The sequence below is a fragment of the Telmatherina bonti genome, assembly GCF_933228915.1.
Source record: "Telmatherina bonti genome assembly, chromosome: 23".
Taxonomy (NCBI): Eukaryota; Metazoa; Chordata; class Actinopteri; order Atheriniformes; family Telmatherinidae; genus Telmatherina; species Telmatherina bonti.
Window position 1 is genome coordinate 12,531,027 of NC_136632.1, and position 20,090 is coordinate 12,551,116.

General features: G+C 39.9%; 1 protein-coding gene across 1 annotated transcript in view; it reads right to left on the reverse strand.

The window, feature by feature from the left end:
* Nucleotides 1-14,779, reverse strand: part of znf800b (zinc finger protein 800b) — a 30,317-nt gene extending 15,538 nt beyond the window's left edge. Inside the window, exon 1 of the mRNA XM_079263354.1 lies at nucleotides 14,672-14,779. The gene's annotated coding sequence lies outside the window, so the exon portion shown is untranslated. The remainder of the gene's footprint in view (nucleotides 1-14,671) is intronic.
* Between the last annotated feature and the right edge of the window lie 5,311 nt (nucleotides 14,780-20,090).

The following is a 20,090-nucleotide window of genomic DNA, read 5'->3' on the forward strand; positions in this document are numbered from 1 at the left end:
CTGATGCATCAGCCTCAAAAATCCACCCACTGGTGTTTTGGAGAATATAGATTATAGCTCTCTTTTAGAGACTACCTTCTTGACGCTACATGCACTTTTGCTGTATAAAAATAGTTTGCCCTTAAGGATACTTCATCTGATGTGATCAATCTTTGCATTACTGGTCGCATCTAGCATTCCAGTGGTATCTATTACTCTCCCTTGCTATACACAGCACTGGTTCCCCATCGAAAGCCTGGAAGGCTGCATGGCCAGGACTTTCTGGATCACATGCAGCAGTGCATGCAGAGCAGGTGATTCAGGTAATGATAAATGCATGGAAACAGACAAGCAGACTGTCCATATGATTAGCCATCATAACAAGATAGAAAAGAGCAAAAAACCTACATACAAAGAAAAATCACAAACAATTGTTTGTTTATCCAGATGTTGAGCACATACACAGCACTGATTTGAATAACCCGACATCAGCCAACGTCAATATGGGTAAAAGAAGACAGGGTACAGAAAAAGAAAACAGCAACAGCTCATGACCCAAAACAACCCCATATAGCAAATAGGGCTGATTCTGCCGGGGTACGGAAGTGTATCTATGCGGACTGAGATCGTGTTCATGCTGCACTTTGGCCAACAAGTCAAACCATCAGGATAATATATCCCCATTTCCACCAAACGTGACGCTGCAGTAGTGTTTAACAAGAGAGGACAAGACCTGCGACAAGAAGAAAACTGTTTCATCCACTTACAAGCTAAACATGGAGCACGAAACTATCACTGTTTTGGGTTTTTTATTTTGTGATGCAAATATACTAAAGAAAAACACAGCAACAATGACCGCAGTATGAATAACAGGAGAGCAAAGGACCCTTAACGAGATGGAGATACCCACAATGCAATACTACGGCAAATGCAGTGTGATGTAGTCTTAATGTAGTCCGCTTCTTGTGTTTGGCCCGCCTTAAGTGGGCCGAGACCTGCGTTTGTAGGCCGACTGAGTCCACTTCTTTGGTCTGAATCAGAATTCATTTGGTGCTTTCACAGCTCCCCAAACGAAGCGAACTTTCTGAGCAAACAGGCTCGGATTAGAATCAAAAAGGCTGATGTGAATGTGTCTGAATGGAGTCAACATGCTGGTTTTTATTATCTTTCCACTGCTGACAGAATCATTTAATGCAGTTTTTTTGTAAAACTATTATTTTGGTCAGACTCAGAGCATGTATCGGAGCATGTTGGCTGACACATTACCATTTAAGCAGGACAACGCTACTTCCTAAAGAGAGTGCAGCTTAGGTCGGTCCACTCTGACTGTGGAGCTGTCACAGACAGTAATGGACTTTCCTAAACAACTTAAAGATCATTTTTATTTTTTATTTCTTATTCCAGTTATCTTGACACCCTGAAAATGTTGAATGCATGAAGTAATGGCTGCAATTTTAGCAAAGTTCCCTTTATAATTGTATAAATTTACTTAAGTATAAGTACTATCATTTCAAACTTTATATCCCATATGTAACAAATTGATGTTTTCTCAACCATAATGGCATCTGTTTAGGTTGATTTCAGTCTAAACATGCAGGAAATGTAGTTTCACAACTGATCTACAAAGGAAGAGCAACTGGACAGCAACATCTGGGTATTTTGGACTTCCAGTACCTGTCTGCGGAGACAGAGAGAGCTCTTCCTCCCAGCTGACTTCTGGACCTTCACCATGCTGCAACACACGCTCACTACCAGCATACACCTGTAACCATGCAACAACACTCTGTGTGAGCAAAGTACGGTAACCGAATGAAACTCTTTAGCTGAAAACTCATCTGTTTCTGAGCTTTTCCATAATGTATACACAGAAGAGAAATGAGTCATGTCTCATTGTGCATTATTTTCATGTTTGCAAGTAACAACAAAGTGTGATGCATATAAATAATGCAGTCTAAACTTTATAGGATATATTTCTCAGATTAACTTTACAGAATTGTCTCCCACATGTGGGAGCTTAGTGTCAAAATGATAAATACATGTAATTACACTGTTACGCTGCTATTAGGATACAATAAAAGTAAAATGCCCAATGTGGTGCATTTTTGACTTTTGCATTTAAAATCTACAAATTAAAAAGCAAAACTCTTGTTAATCTATGTAGTGATATTATCAATTAGCATTCACACCACTAATGAACTGTAAGAGCCGAGGGAGACATGAACAACAAAAGGTCTTGTTGACAAAATGCCGACCCACAACTTAGAGCTATACATGCATTTCTGGTGAAGGCAAGCAGTGAAAAACACACAACAACCAGTGCATTATCTGGCTGTTGAGCACCATATTTTAAATACACAGTAATGGTTTTCTAAAATACTAATTCAGCTGCTCTTCATATTCAATGTGATGATACTAGGGCTGACAAATGTTAACGCACTTTTTGTACACAGGACCAACACACACATGATGCATGCATGGTTTCAGGAAGTGATTCATCCTAAAGACAATTTTATCATTAAAGGTTTGCCAGACGGTTGTCTTGACAGGATTTAGGGTTTTTTTTCTTTATTCTACAGTCGATGTTACCAGAGTTCCCAATAAAGTACATCACATCTCTAGCACCACTTGCTGTGCAGCACACAGCTGATTCACAGAGCCCTTCTTCTTGTCTGAAGACAAACTGTGCTTCCAGTGAACATGTACTGACAATTCTGCAAGAAACAGCCTTTTATCAGCTGATCTGGACAAACGAAAGAAGTTGGAAAAGGTGCTGAGGCACCGCAGGCTATTTACCCCTGTTTACTGTAAGTTTGTTTCTAAGTGAAGGTAAGGCTGTGAGGTGTGTTTTAAGGATTTGTGTGTGTTTGTGTGTGTAAAATCATTCAACCTTAAGTAGGTAATTGCAGCAAGTAACAAAAGTGCCTTATTCTATGGACTCCAGGTAAATCGTTGCTTACAGGAGTATTAGATAAATATCCTGTCATACGGTAATTACATACTAATAAAAACAACATCTGACTAATCGCAGGTTAAGTCAGGAGCACCACTGTTACGACTCATCTTTGGCTCAGGAGTACCTGAGAAATTGTTGTAACCAATATTTGTTCTGTTTCAAAGTTGTTTTGTTTTTTTTTTTTTAGTTTGTAATAAATTCTAATAAAAAAAAAATTAAAAATTTGCAGTATTTTTGCATGAAATAAAAAAAAAAAACATTGACTGCCATTTGAATTGTGATGTAGCCACATATTTCTGCCCTCTTGTGGTAATTAGATACAAGTGTTTAATCAGCTGAGCCACTTCCAGCTGACAGCACATAGGCATATATACAGGCTAAGTGTTCAGCAGGAGACTCAGTGTTCAGCAGGTTCAGCTCTAACAGTGCATGCTGTACATTACATTCTCTTTCCTAATGGTACATTTTGCCCTGCCATCTAAATACCATGGGGTAAGTTGAAGTTGTAGGCTGAAAAAAAAAAAAATCACATTTTTAGTGATACAAGAGGAAAATTTCAGATCTAACTGGATGTGCAAGAGATTATTAAACTTGCATTCAGCAATAACACAGGAAGATGGAAAACTGACTGAAACCAAATGACATATTTTGCACATATTGATGAGTTGGTCATTTAAGATAAAACAACCAAATAAACCAGAAAAACACTTGAAGACATAGACCTCCACCAAGCAGCTAATTCCCACCCATACTGTGATGTCCACCCTATATTATAGTCCCACATTCGTTATATATGTACACACCATTCAGATACACGTATAATAATCCACAGCATCTTGTTCATATCACGTTTTTTTCTTGTACGGATAAAAATTGCAAAGATCCCCAATTTTTACCTGTTCTGGGATGCATTATCCAGAATTTTACCAGGATCCAGATCTACCTTTGAAATCTTGCAAAACCTGGGAGAAGTTGGGAATGTCTCTTGCATTTTTTACCAAGTATCCTGACCGTTTATTGCAGAGTTACATCCAAATATACTGAAAATGACCTTATCACATCACTCCCAAAATGTAATGAAATCCAAGTTAGACCAAGACCCAAAAAAAATTATGAAATTATAAGACTCTGTCCAGTCGTTTTTGTGTACAGTTGCTAATTTAAAAAAAAACAAAAAAAAACTGTTGGCTTAAACATAAAATCTGCCACCTGCTTGACGGTGGTAAAAAAAAATGCATTGATCACTGTTAGAAAATCATTATTTATCCTTACAAATATGTAGTAAATATGGAAATAAAAATTTTATATTATAAATTAAACATAATTGACTACTTTCAAAGTCATAGTTTAGAAATTAAACTCCAGAACTGAATCATACACCGACAAAAAAAAAAAAAAAAAAAGAATTACTCCACAGGAGTTACAGCAGATGTGTCACACCACAGTGTCTCCACTATAAAGCCAGTGTAATCACCAGCAGCTTATCCCAGCTTGGGAAGATTGGTAGTTCCACCACATGTCCAGCAGATGGAGACAAAGCATGCATGTAAACTACTTTACTAGTTGCAAAGTTTTGTAGTCTTTCATGTCTGCAAAAGTGGACACACAGACCACCAACCAAAACAGCCAAAAGAAAAAAAAAAAAAAGAGAGAGAACAAAGCAGTGTTACCACCACACAACATCAGTCTCAGCATGCAGCCACAATCTCAGCTTCACTGAGTACATCTATCAGCAAAGAACATAACAAGAGGTCAGTGCATTTATCTAGAAACAAAGGTCAGGGTGAAGTCTGCAACGGGAAATTAAATCAGATACTTGACATTGTAACAGCTACGTAAATTCCACGATCACAAAGTCTGATTTCTGCGTGGAATTAAATGCACCTGTCCTAAATGCTAGAGATACTTAAACAACTTAAAAAGCGAAAACTTTTCCTCATCTAAGACAAACAAAAAGTACATCTGAAATTACACGAATCCCAGTCCCTTTATGAAACAAGAAGACAATAACATTAAATAACAAATTAGTATCTTAATTATAATGGTATACTTTGTCCCTGAAAAGTAGATTTAAAAAAGCAAAAACTATTTTTTTTTCTATATTTCCTCACTTCTGAAAGGCCTAATGAGCTTTTTCAGGAAGGAGACATTTTCTGAATTCCTGCTCTTTGCACTTTAAATGAAATACTTAAGCTCTGTGCAATAACTCAGCGGCAGAGGCTACAAGAAATGACAGATCTGCTTAAAAGCTGGAGTGGAGTTCACAAGAAAATGTCTGTCACAAGTAGAATGAAGGATCAGTCCAAAACATTTGACACTCGCTGTTAACTGATGTCATGTCATATAAAAATAGTGACTATATTACATAAACAGAGGGAAGCTGAATGTAAATGTAAAAACCATGTTTGTTTTTTTGTTTTTTAAAGGAAAAACGTAAGACCAGGTATATATATTGCAGGCTGTGTAAGGCAGTTTTCCTTGTTGGGATTTACCTGAATAAAAACAAGATTAATTTCTAATAAAACAATAAGATTAAAACAGTTTAAAGAAGAGAAAGTACACAAACACATAATACATCTACCTATGTTCTATTTACATCAGAGAAAGAAATGAATACAAGACATTAATGAGGAACTAAGACTTTAATTAGAAAGTGTGTATAATACAAACTGCTGAGGTCCTCAAATAATCTCAGAGTCTTGGTCCTTCATTTAAAAACAATAAAATAATCATTTCAGTCGGTATAATCCCTTCAGGCAGCAATAAATTTCAAGCTCCTATGAACTTTTATTCCTCTTTCACTTGTCAAAAGAAAAAATCCAGATGGCTTCGGTGTGTGCAGAAAAACCGCACGGTCTGAATGTTTCTAATGTTTTCCTTCAATACCTGAGACTCATCTGGTTCTGCTGAGAACTCGATGCAGACAGGGACTTCCAGAGAGTTTTTGTCTATGGCGCCGAGAACTGTTTGTACATGGATGCCAAGCGCAAGCGGAGAGAAAATTTCTTTTAGCCAAAATACCTGAATTTGTGAGTTTCAAGTGTGAAGTGAAAGACTGTGAAGTGTTATGCGTTAACATGTTGGCTCCTGTGGCCCCGGATGACCTGCTGAAGGCGTTTCTCGGTTTCACTTGAAGCACGCTGGGAAGCTTTCTGGCCCCTCGTCATCCAGAATCTGAACATCGTGCTGGAGTAAATGTACGGTATGCTGATCTGTGGTTTCAGCCAAATGACAAGGAGCATCTTAGTAAGACTAAGCTTTCAGAAAGGGTCGCAAGCTTCCTTCTGGGCATCGTTTACATCCACATCAGCATGTAATCAACAGATTCACCTCAGGATCCCCAGTCTTATTTAAATTTTACCACCAGAAGGTTGCAAATTCCAAACCAAGACCAACAGGTGCTAATGACTTTGTTGCAACATATTTCATAAAAACCTATCAGTCTGCTGAAACACAAACCCCTCCCCTACAAAAAACACCTGCGCACAACCACCATTCTGGCTTTAAACAAGCACATTTAGCCACAAATGCACACAAATGATAGATTAACACACTTAAACACAAGGGGCCCTCCCGTGTCCATAGCAACAGACAGACATGGTTATGAAGGAATGAGTCCTGCTATGACTCAGGTAATGAGAGTGAAAATGTCATGGGCACAAAGTCAGGACCAGAGACTTGTTGGCATCTTTGGTCCAACATCCTGAAGAGTACCTGATGATCCCACTCTGCAGGCCAGGTAAGCAAACTCATTCCAAGTTGTCGAGAAAACTCAATCATTATTTCCTTGACGTCCCATGATGCCGCAGAAAGATCTTTCAGAAAGAAAATGACTGCTTGCTTGACAAGTTTCTGAATCAATGAAAAGAGAAAAAAAAGGTATTTCCTTCCTGCCTCCTCAGAAGAGTGCTTGATAAACAACAGCGGATGAACAGGGGAACACAGGAACAATGACTTCACATCCTCTAATCCAGCAGAAACCGATGAGCTTCTAATACTAATGAACAGGTGAGATGTGAATGATATACTTGATGGACTTAGAAACTAAATCTTTAGACTGACAGGCCTGAGGACATCTGATTTAGAGCTAATATTCTTACATGAAACCTATCTTTCACTGACATATTAATACAACTCAAAGGAAATCTTAGAGCACTTTGTTACCCAGCTTGAAGATTTGCTGCTTTTTGCCATTTTTTAGCCATTAAACCACCAAATCTACTGTTTCTCACTGTAAACGTCTTGGAGTTCAGATACATTTAAAGATGGTCTTACACTGACCGGCCATTTCCAGCAAAACAAGCTCCCCGTTGCTCAAAAAAAAATACACCTGATTGTAAGCAAACATGCTCTGTTTGTGTCAGCCAAAAATCAATTTGTCAATGTTCTTCCCATTTGGAAACATCTTTTAAATCTCTAAAAATTGACATTTGCACTTTCAGAGACAGAAGATGAGAGTAAAAAAAACAAGAACTTTCTTCTGCCCTCGCTGCTCTACTGAGAATTCAGACATATCTACATCTACAGTGTGCACATGTATAGACATATATGAATGATGGTTTCTGACATGCATTACTTTTGGATGTTAGTCTCGTTGCTGGTGTTGACTGCAGACAGACACACAGCAAATAAACAGTGTGGAAAGTGACTTGACCAGCTGACAGCCATAAGATAAACATGCTTTACTTATCACAGTTTAGCAATACAGCAATACAAGCTCTTTGTTTTGCTGTCAGTTCGTCCATTTAGCATCTTGGCATTAGACAGCATGAATTAAAATTAAACATAAAAAAATCTTTATTAATTCCTGGAGTGAAACTGCAAATGCAATGCTGGTCAGCCATAAGAATAAAACCACTGGCAAGAAGTAGAGTAGAACAATGGTCTGCTTAGAAAAGTTGCATCCTGGCTAAGCTACAAAGCTATTACGAATGGTTTAAAAATAAAAAAATATAACAGTCTGAGGTGTTCACCTAAATTCTTAACGCTACATATGCATTTGTGGGAAGCAAACCCATCCACAAAGCAACTACCCCACAACCCACAGGACCCAGTAAATTTATTGCCACCACCTTGCTGCCAAAGGCCAGAACAGTTTTAGGCCCTGTTTACACCACATTTCTATAAAAAAGTTTTTCCTTTGAATATTTTAAAAACAAAAAAATGGAAACAAAAAGCATTTGCACATCTATCTCCATGCAGTGGAAACTACAAACAGGACCAGAAACGATGTAGTAGGGCTGTTCAATTATGACAAAAATTATAATCACGATTATTTTGACTGAAATTGAGATCTCGATTATTTAACCCAATTATCCAGTACTTTTAAACAAAGGTGTTCCAGACTCTGTGTCATGCATTATAACCGTCTAATGCACGGTTCTGAGTTGTTTAATCCGCTTTTACCGCTTATATAGGAACTATTTTACATCGATGTACGTTTTATGCCAAACAACCGCTGTCAGGCTACAGCATTTCTCTCATTCACCTGTTAATAGACAGCTGATTTGAACCAGCTGATTAACGCGTCGCTATGGTAACGCCCCGTAACAGAGGGTTATAACAGTGATATAACTCGCCAAACTATGTGTGCGTTTATACGAAAATAATGCAGGCAGTTCTCACTGACAATGGTATAAACTATGTTGTAGTGAACTTCCACAACCTACTGCAGTTATTCTACATTGACCTGCAGCCCGAGCCGACTGAGACTGGCCGCCTGGGAGTGCTTTAGGACAGGGAGAGGCTCCCGCTGCTCATTCGTTGCAGTAACTGCAGAACAATATGTGCCGTCAAGTCAGTCGCCAAAACACGAGAAAAGTCTCTAATAACTCCAGTAAAAGTTGCTAGATTTGTCGCTAGTCGCTTTCAACAAAAAAAGTTGCCAGATTTAGCGAGAACAGTGTCTGAATGAAACCAAAGCGGCTGTGGAAGGAGTTTACAGTGCCAGTGCAATGCCAGTGACGCTCGATTAGCAACTGAAGACAGCAGGAAAGGAAACTACAAAGAGAAAAATAATTGCACCCTTTTATTTCATTAAAAACTCAGTTCGTAATTGAGATTAAAATCTGATCAATCGCCCGGACCTACGATGTCGTATACATGCCTGGTCCTCTAGTGGGCAGTAAAACATTAGCCGTGTCAAACTGACACACCCAGGTGTGCGCCGCATCCTCATAACCATAGACTGTATATAAAGAGATGGACGGAGCCTCTGTGATGTCACCCATAGGTTTCTGAAGAGCTGAATTGAAGCTCGGTGGGCGGTTCCAACCGTTGCCATGTCGGCAGCGTCATGTGTGTCGTCTCGCCCGGAAAATACAAATATTGGCAAAAAGGTGGAGCTGAGAGGGAGCTGTGAGCGTCATGGCAGATGATTGACATGGAGCGAACTCCAAGCTTTCTGTAGCTAAAAGCTAACCGAGCTAACCCCAAGATAACGGGAGCTAACCAGCTAACGGAGGTAAGCAGGCTAAAGCTAAGTCACGCAACTAGCTAAGTTAAGTTAACCGACTAGAAACCGCGGTTGTTCTACGTTCTTCTTACTTAAAGCTGGAGATTGGTACCTGTCAATCTAAAGGACACGCCCCTTAATATGCTCAACTTCGAGATTAAATTACTTTAAAAAGGGTGAGTTTGAAAAAAAAAATCACTCCCCCCCCACAGTTGTCATGAAGGTAAACCTGACCTATAAACCCAAAATGGATTTTTAAACCAGGCTGTAAACATGTTTATTTCTGCCATGAAGTTGGTCTTTTTTAACATGGGAGTCTATGGGGATTCGCTCTGTTTTGGAGCCAGCCCCTAGCGGATGAAGGGGGAGCTGCAGTTTTATGCAATTCCACATAGGCTTCACTTTTAACCGTCGGAGGCTGCCGCTTGCTCATAACGTTAGCATTGCATGCTAACCGCTATTTGTCAGGCAGGCGTGAGTAGCCTCTGCATCTTCGCTGATGGCATACATGTTCTACATGGTTTTGCTTCACCAGACCATCTGAATTAAAACAAGCAGCTGCACAAACATGACACGGAGGTCCGCCATTGTTGTTGTCTTTTTCACAAGTTAAACAGGGTCTGAGTGCGCAAGTGCAAAATGACGCGAAAGATGTCACAGAAGACTCTGATTCGAGATTACACAGACTTGACTCACCGGACTGGACTAGCTGTTGTCAAATCTTTGCAATTTAATCCACCAAAACTCTGTAACCGTGTAAATGGGAGGCCAGAAGGCACCAAAGCTTGTTCTTTTTTAATGGCATTGCAGCGTAAACAAGGCCTTAGGTTGGTAGACATGCTGCTATAGCTGATGAGTGGAACTACAATATATAGTAAAAAGGAATGAGTACATAAATAAAACTGAATAAATATAAGCAGAGCAGGCTGCTGGTAAGACCTGACATCATAAAACTTATATCCAGTCCACTTGCAACTTTATACTCTTCAAAAGGTTTAACAGTGCCAATTATATAAAAGATCATTTCCCCATCCATAGTTTGTCATTTAGCAGAAATGACATTTAACTACCTGAGATTGGAGATGATATACGGATGTGAAACGGCACTTTATCTGAAAACAATATAAATATATAAAAAATGTGTGGAGTTTATTACTGTGGGTAGATCATTAGTAGCAGAATATAAACATTTACTCTGATATATGATTAATATGCACATCCAATGACAAAAATGTAATTCCAGGAAACTCTCACACTGTTTCCTGTGATGTTTTGTTTCCAAAAAGGAACAACTACTTGCAAAGAGGTACACATGAAGCATAAACAAAAGAAAAGGACTCAATATCAACCTCCGAAACATTTCATTTCAGTCAATGTCCACATTTTGTTTCTCTACAAAGTTTCCTGACCTGAAACGGAGACTGTTAAAGGTCTGCAAAACTTGTTTTTCTGTGACAACTCAAACCACCCAAACAAGCCACAACACACTTGAAGACAGAACAGAGCATGAAAAACATAAGAGAAGAGTTAAGACTAAAATCTCTCCAGAAGCATCCAAACAAAATAGAAAAGGAATTTTACAAAAAGCAGCGTGCGCTGCGAGCACACAGGCGACGCACATTATCGTAGCATAAAAAGAGTTGCAGCAGCAGAATGTGGAAAAGGAGCACGGACAAAGATTTAAATAAATGTAGCCAGGGGATATGCATAATGGGCATTTTCAGGCCAGGTGTGGATGTGCAGCTCCTGGTCTTTCATACCGAGTCTCTAAAAATCAAACAGAAATGCACAGCTGGCCACAAGCGCTGGACATGAAGGTTAAATAGTAAAGCAGAAAAACAACAAATTCCTATGAAATCAGACACACACACGCACACACACTCCAAAATCACCTGAGATCCCACCCAGCAGACTTGAGCATATACTCTCCAAGAAGTCAGGGACACTTCTATCTCTAAAGTAAAAAAGTAGGCCTTTGTTGACATGTCAGGCTGTGCTGAAAGCAATGCTCACCTTCACCGCTCACACAGCAAGATATCTGTTAGGGTTAGGCTGAACAGGATGAATAACATCCTCACTCCATAACTAGTTGACCTACTAACTGAGGGGCAGATGCTAATTTTCTAGCTGCCTGGCTACATGGATATTTCCAGACCTGTGCATCTATGTGCCTTACTAACCGCTATGTGACCGGCAGGTAAACAAGTTTGTTGACTTTCGTGTTGGAATGGCAAGCTGAGTCAGTGACGGACCCCAACAACACATTGTTAAAGTGACTGAATCACACGGTGACATCATTGAAGTGTAGCCATCAGCATCAGGTCTGATAAATCCCGCTGATACCTGGGATGCTTCGGGAAGGAAGAGAACAAGGCGGGCCCGCATCTTGTTCTCTCCAGTTAACCCCACGTCTAAACATATAAAGAAGGCCCAGCAGAGATGACCAAAGGATCATTAATGTTGAATATCAAAACAATAAAGTATCCACCCTCCTTTTCCCCACTTTTTCTTTAATTTCGTTCTCCACACTCATGTCCCAGTTACTGCTCTATCCTCCCCAGAGGATTCTTAACTGACCATCTCTTTTGTGTCAAAGTTATTAATGCACTGCATTACAACTTTAAGTGGGAGTATCTGTACAAAGCCTTAACTAAATAATTACCCTGGAGCAGAAGTGGAATCCAGAGCAACATGCAATGCAAAGTTTGCAGTAAACAAAGTGAAACAACAGCCAAGCAGGTTGCAGTTTTACCAAGAGCAGCAATAATTTAGGAACTTTAAACAATCTAAACATGATGCATCATAACACAGAGGCTGCTTCTCTGCCTTTTTAACTAGTTCTTTAACTACTTTACAGATTACTTGGTTAAATGCATGGTCCAACGTGTGAATACTGCCATACAAGTGCGTGCAAACATGAAAAGTAGGCTTAAGCACCACCCAAACTTTATCATAAAAGTATGATTTGCTGAACTCCACTTTCTCTACATTTTTAGGACTGGAGTTGGACTTTCTGAAAGACTACAGAAAGAGCATTCAACTCGTTTGTTTACATGACTTCCTCACAAAACAACTAGTCCCCACAAAAGCCTTCCACTCTGACAGGATGTGCAGGAGAGGTTTCACGAGCTTCTACCTCGTGTTTTTTTGCTGTGTTGGATGAAACCATGCGCAGTGCCCAAAAGCGCAGCGGCAACAAAATAACACCTTCCTGGATTTAAACAAAAAATAAAAAATAAAAAAGACACCATCCTCTCCAAGCCAGAAACGCGTGGCGCGTCGTGGATATAATCTATAAAAACGAATTGCTTCCAATCCGGATCGGAGTCCAGCTGTAAAGGCTCCACGGTCATACCGCCGCGATCCAGTGGGAAAGACATACATCCACTCAGGAGCGAGTTCTCCACAGCCACATGCACCGAGCACCATGAGGGAAGCTCCGGACGGATACACTCCTCTTCGGCTGGCCTGTCGAGCCCTGTAGCACTTCGAAGCCGCGTGTGTGTGTGTGTACGCGTCCACTTACGCATCGTGGGTAGAGCGATGGAAACGTAACCAACCCGAATAAACTGCGCGATCTTCCGTGTTCTTACGGGATCCAAAGTCGGTGCACTGCTCGAAAGTGGAAGCGCACGGTGGTTTGTTGCCGCCTGGGTCCGCGTCTATTGGTTCTCTTTCAGCTGGGGCAGCGTCAGCACACACACACATGCACACACACAGTCTCCATTTGCAACTCCATCGGCCCCCATGGGCGTGCGAGGCCGCGGGCTGTGACGCAAATGGCACTTGGTGATTTGCAAATGACATATCTTTTTTAATTCAGTGTGGATGCCAGTGGAAGTGGACAGATTCAGCAGGCATTTCACAAGGAGGGGAGGGGGGATAAAATGTCCATCCGATGGTGGGTGACGAGTACGTTGAAGCGGACGAGCACTTCGCTGTGCGGGGATGCGGTTGCATAACTCGGGAAACTTAATAAAAAACGTGCATGGAGCGAGCGAGGTGCAGTTTTTTTTACTGGATGATCTTTTCGTGGTTGCTTCGATTTGATTCCTTTGGCCTGCAACACAACACTCTCCACGCCGTCAGGCATCGACTTTTTGGCCACAAGAGGAACCAAGCAGAGCGTGTGCACAGGAACCCAGTGGCCTCGCTATGGTGGATGTGTGGTGGCCAGTGCTAGGACGCATGCACGTAGCCGACAGGGAGAGACAGGACAGCCGGAGTGGGACTCGGGAGCACATTCACAGGCCATAAAGGGCCCGCGTGAATACTATTGTGCTCTTTTATCCAAGAGTCCCCCAACTATTTACAAAAGGTTGGCCGACACACACACAAAAATATCGCGGCGAAATGGTGGCGGAGGTTACAGCAGCTGCTCTCTGCGCAAAGCGACGCGATCATTGCGCAGCGCAGGACTTCCCCAGTTTTGTGCAAACTGTGCGATTCGTCCAAAGGACTTTTAATTTTCCTCTCATTCAGACTGTCCTAGTCTGATAGGCAGCAAAACCAGAGCGCAAGGCAGTCGCCGTTCTCATGGCACGATTTGCATCGCCCCCCCATTATCCGCCTGAAAATCTCCTTTTAACACGGTTATATTGTCAGGCTTTAAAAACGCCACGATAATCCACCACAAAGGAGCAGCTTAAATTGATCAGAAGAGGGAAAAGCCAAGTGCAAAATGCACCTTTCACGCCGTTAAAAAAAAAAAGAGAGAGGCCCCCTTCGTAACGATTGCAGCATGGCAGGGGAGTGCGGCGTAAAAACGAGCTAACCCGAATAAAACACACACAAAGACACGGCGCAGCGCTGCCACGGGCATGTCCACCAACATGATGGGGAAAACCACAAATCATCGGCGGTCTTTAGGATTAGCCTTTAGCTGATGAGAAAGCTGCCAGTCTGAATGTAAAACGCTGCGTTTAGCGGCTCCGTGCCACCTTTTCCAAGAAGCAGCTTGGCGCACAGGACCGGTGACCCTTCCATCTTTGCGCGTCCTCCTATCACGCGAAATCACCGACTGGCTCCAGTTTTGACCGCTTGCTATTGAATGTTAGACGTCGCAGTAAGTGATTTTTGCCTTTGAGGAAGTAAATGCCGTGTGGGAAGGCTGCTACAAGTCTCTGAAAGTATTCCTCTCTCCGCCGCGGCCAGGCAGAAACAAGAGGGCGATGACGCCATTTTCTGCAAAAACAACCATGCTCGGGAAGCCAGAGCGAAGGAGGTTTTAACCCGCTCCGCAGCCCCTCCAGTCCCGCTGAAACGTGCTCAAAACAAGTCCTTACCTCGTATATCTCAGATGGGTTAGGGGAAAACGCGATTCCAGCCAGAAAACAGCGCGATCGCTGCTACTTCGAGACCACAGATTGTTTATTTCGCCTCCCAGCGTCCCCGGTTCACTCTGAACAAGTTCCTCTGCGAGCCGCTGCCTTTGTGCACCCAGAGGAGAGCCACTCAGCATTAAACCAGTCTGCGCAAAGGTGCACCCTACACGTCCAGTTTTAGCTGGAAATACTGGTGTTTCGGGGCCAAACTGTGACAAAAAGGGAAGGATCTGACCCCTTTTAATGCAAAAAGGTTGAACAAACCGTTTTCTTTGTCGCGACAGCCACGTTTGCGGTGCTGGTTTGTCGGCCAAAACGCGCAACCTTTTCAGGACACGCGGCTCTCCACAAGGCTCCACGACGCAAACGCAAAGTAAAGCAGGGGAGGTTACACCCTTCCAGAAGTTAATCCAACAGATATAATTGCCTACTTTATATCAGTAGTTTAATTAAAAACCAAGTCACTCCCTGGATGAGCTTTTAGAGAACACAAATGGCAGTGGTGTTCAGATTTGTGGCTGAAATCGTGTTGAAATGTGGATGTTGTTTTTATCTCAACATGACAGTTTTCTCAAGTAAAGTGCATTTAAGCATGACAGTATGCATAAAAATGTACATTTATTCCTTTAAATTACGAAAGATCCATCACTTTTAGCTGAAACATCACTTCCTGAAGTAATGTAAACTAACTTAAAGTAAACGGGAAAAAGACTGAATTCCCACAACCAGTAAATGAGTGACTTGACAAAAGTATTACAAAGCAACTTTTTTTTTTTTTTTTTAAAAGTAGACCCAACTTCAATGCAAAAGATGCAAATCAGTGCAATGACGTGCAAAATTACTGGTGTTTAAAATCAATAACTACAAAGATACAGAAATATTCTACAAATAGAGAAAATTCACCAAAAGGCCAAACTAAATAAGCACAACACAACAGCCAACAACCATCACAAGATATAAACAAGTAAAAAAAAAAAAAAAAAAAACAGAGCTAAAGCCCACCAACTAACATCAAGGTTACTTTGAGAAGCCAAACCAACAGAGAGGCTTTAATGACCACAAAGTAAATGAAAATACTTATATATGGGGGGAATGGGGGTCTTTGGCAAGTATTTGCCCAGGGTTCTGTCTCATAATCCCCTCATGGATGTGGGTCAGTGGTTGACTCTTGGCTTACACAATACTTTTAAAAGATTTTTACAGTGATTACAGTTACACATCAAGATGATGTTTTACATGTTTCCTATTATTTTGCTTTGCTTAAACCACTTATCTGACTAGCCATGCTAAAGACAAAGTTAGCATTGTAAGTTTACCAATAGTCATTTAGCTAAATTTAATATAAAATATGTGTATTGCTTCACTCAACAAATTTCCTTTTATTTTACTTTCCAGTTATTGTCATATTTTTCTAGTCTACCTTAACAAACTTACAGCTGTGGGAGAATTATCACAAAAAACAAACACAAGTTAAGAGATTGATTTGCCCAGGCTAGTTAGCTTGACTGCTAATGCCTAGCAACAGTTGATAACACTTATATTAGCATTGACCTTTTCTCTGGAAAAGTGGTGCCACTGTTGAAATGTTGCTTAAATAAAGCCAGCTAATAATCTTTCAAATAAGGAGCACAGCATCTGTTAATAACATTGTTTAGGAAGTCTATCCATGTGCCATAATAACATAATCTTACCTTATTTCCAGACTGTTGAAAACAAATATAAAAATGTTTTGTTGCGTTAGCTCTGTAAAACTAACATTAACTTGATGTGAAATAAGATGAAAGAAAATAAAATAAGACTAAATCTAATCATATATTAATAGTCATTTGAATTAAATACCTAATAAAATTTGATTGCTTGGTTGGCTAATGATAGCTAGCTTGCTGAAAGTAGTGATGCTAATTGACGTCAGCTGATTGAGGTATTATGTAATAACAGTGAGCAAGGTGATACAGGTGCACTACTAATCCTAAAACAAGGCTTTTACTGGTCATATAAAGGTTTTTCTCAACAAGATATGGAAATATACAAGGTATATTAGTTTGCAAAACGTTTCATGGCTTAAAAAACTTTCATGTGGTTCATTATTACCGCATAATAAGGGATGTTGCTCTGATAGTGTTGAAAATATTACATATAAAATACTAAGCAATGAATTAACAGTGGCTGTTAAAGGTAGAAGTATAAGGTAAAAGGTTAAATTGCCACTTAATAATGGAAGAATTCAAAGTTCTATGAAAAATCACTTTTTTTAATAAGAAATAATTGTAGCTAAACTGTTAAAGTAATATAATATCCCTGACATTAGACCCTTTAAAGTTCACAAAAAGAAAAAAAAAAAAAGCAAGGAAAAGATGACTTTTCTTCTTTTCCTGTGAATGATAATCGTAGACAAGAATCTTTTTTTTTTTTTTTTTTTTTTTTCTCAAATGACTCACTTTTAGAATGAAATGTCTGCATCAAGTGAGAGTGATTGCTCAGGCAGGTTCACTTCAAATTTTTTTTTATAAAATTCAATATACTCTGAAAAATTTCTCCAGCAAACATAGCAGACTGTAAGCATCAGTACACAAGTTTCTGGTGCTGCTGCAGATGGAGCTAAATGAAGCAAATTAATACATAATGAGAACATAGAACATAGAATAGATATAGACAATAAGGATAATTAACGGATAAGTAACTGAGTAGAAATGGCTACTTTTCGCCGCTGCTAATACCATGTGAGTCCAATTCATTTATTGCTCACATGAAAATCACTTATGCATTTCAAAACTGGCAGGATCTTAGGTTTACTCTCAGAGAAAGTTGTTGAGTTTTAAGTCTAATAGAATTAGTACAAGTAAACATTATGTTCTGTGTTATAGCTGTTTGTCTTGTGGTCTTAAAAGTAATTATTACTGCATGTTTAAGAAAATTATGATGCCATCTGCTTTAGTCACAGTTTTCATACATATACATATGTATATAGAATACAATGTTCTTACTGACCATCAAAAGATAATGAGCATCACTAATTCCCCCATGAAATGACTCCTTTTAATGAAAAAAACTGTATCAGTACCTTGATACAGACAAAAGAATCTGTTGTTAAACTACAAACTAAAAGTCAGAATTTCAGGTAACCCATACATTTTGATGACATAAAATAAGAAAAACAACTTGCACCTATTGCAAAGAATAACAGCACTGTTCTGATGGCAGAAACATCTTTTGGCCCAATATGGATTGAACATCTGAGCCCATTAAAGCATCAAACTAACAGAAATCAAGAAAAGACAAACACTGAACAAGTAAGAGTTGAGTGGACTCTAAGAAGTTCCATAAGAGTGATAATCCCTGCCAGCTCTTTCCTTTAGACTCATGAAACCCCCGCAACAAAAGGTGCCCACCACTATTGCCCATACACAATTAACCAAAGCACCAGCATTATTCCATTATCATAAGAATGCTGTTTGCAGTAGGGGGGAGAAACTCCTCGGCATTCATGGACGTGCTCGAATAGAACCGAGAGCTTTTATCTTCCCAACTACATGCAGGCTGCATTTATAACACCTCCTCGTGACATGTTTGGATGGTAATTTGTTTATGTTTGTCATTTAAACTAACTTGTTTGTGATTACAGGCTCGAAAGTTGCTTTTTTTAAAAATTTTTTAGGGGAAGAGGGAGACTTTTGAGGATGAAGGACATTTTGAGCAAAACTTCCAATGGGAGTCAAAAGTAAGCAAAAATGACTAAATTAGACAAATAAAATCCTTTATTCTTCTGTAGAAAGTGATAGATTTTTGTGTAGGATTATTTGAATAAATGCATTACTACGCACCACCCCCTCCTCCCCCAAATCACTCTGATCTGATATGTGGCTGATAATGTTTGTTGGGGTGGTATTTGAGATAAATGACCACAAGGTGTCAATGTTGTCAGGAATGTATTTTGCCGTGTGTCATTTCGGTCCATTAATGGAAAAAGTATTGAGGACAGCAGCAGGTGAAAGTACCTGCTGGATGTCATGCTCAAATAAATCTAATTGGATGTAGCGATTTGTCTGGAAAGCAGTGATAGATGGCAGCGTGGATGTGTGTTCTTGGAACTAAAGACAGCGCTTTAAGCGTGGTTTGATGTGTGCCACGGCACCGTTTGAGGGTGCTCAGGCCAAAGTCATTTCACATTTAACACAGCAGGTTTCAGCTCAGAGCTCTCCATCAGTCTAATCATACTTAGTTTCTTGCATTGCGTTTATTTTTGTTGCCTTTAAAATAGACCCCATTCTGCTTTTTGAAAAATTGAACCATAAAAATAATAACACATCAGCTCCTTATTGTGGCAAAACTCTTATAGAAACCAACTTAAGGTGCAAATGGTGGGGTCTGTGGGCGTCAAGACATCAGATGATCAACAGTTTATTTTTTCTCTTTCACTTTGATGTGTAATCTAACTTTTTTCACCACCCCCATCAATTTTTTTTTTTTACTCTGAATACAAGCTATTTGATTTACTGTAATAAGAGAATAATCAGGAGAAAGGCCACAAGTTAACCTAAAATTCTGAAAACCAAGAACCGGATGGGCTTTCTCTCCACATGTTTCACCTTTAGACTCAAAGTCAAAATGTTTGCACTGTAGGGGTTTACTTATTTTATTATTTTGTTCAGTAAACCCTGGTAAACAGACTGGTGGAAAACCTAAAAACTCTCAGCAAATAAAATAAACACTTGCTAGAGCAACTAAACCATTTATACAGTTAACAGAAGTGTGATCATTATCTTGATAAACTGAAAGAATGATGTGTTCTGTGTGTCCAACCGAGAAAAGGCCCAGGTGCGGATGCAGGACACGCTCAAGGAACAACTCCTCTAGGATGCCTCGGAATGTCTTGGGTTCTCCTGGACTACCTGGAATAAGTAACTGGGGAAACAAAAGTAAGGGCTTCCCTGCTTCACCCACTGCCCCTCAACCTGATCTTGGCAAAGAAGTGGAAGCCAGATGAATGGAAGGATGGTGAAAAATGATAAGACTGTCATTTTCACCAATGATTGGTGGGATAGGCTCCAGCTTCCCCTCGACCCTTAATTGGATCTGATTTGGTTCATTTTTGGTAACTACAAAATAATAAGTAAGTTGGTTTCAAATGTGTGTGTGTATACATGGCCAGTCAAAAGTTTGGAGATAATTATCCATTAAATCCAAGAGAAAAGTGTGTCCAACCATTTGACTGGCAGTGTGTGTGCATAAATAACAACAACATACAAAAAGTGACAACAAATACCACAGGACAAAATTGACAACTGACAATATGGGACTAGAGACAAGACAAATTCATTTAACAAGGAAATCCAAAAATGAAAGGAAAAGAAAATAAATGAGTAAAAAGACTTTCGCTTTT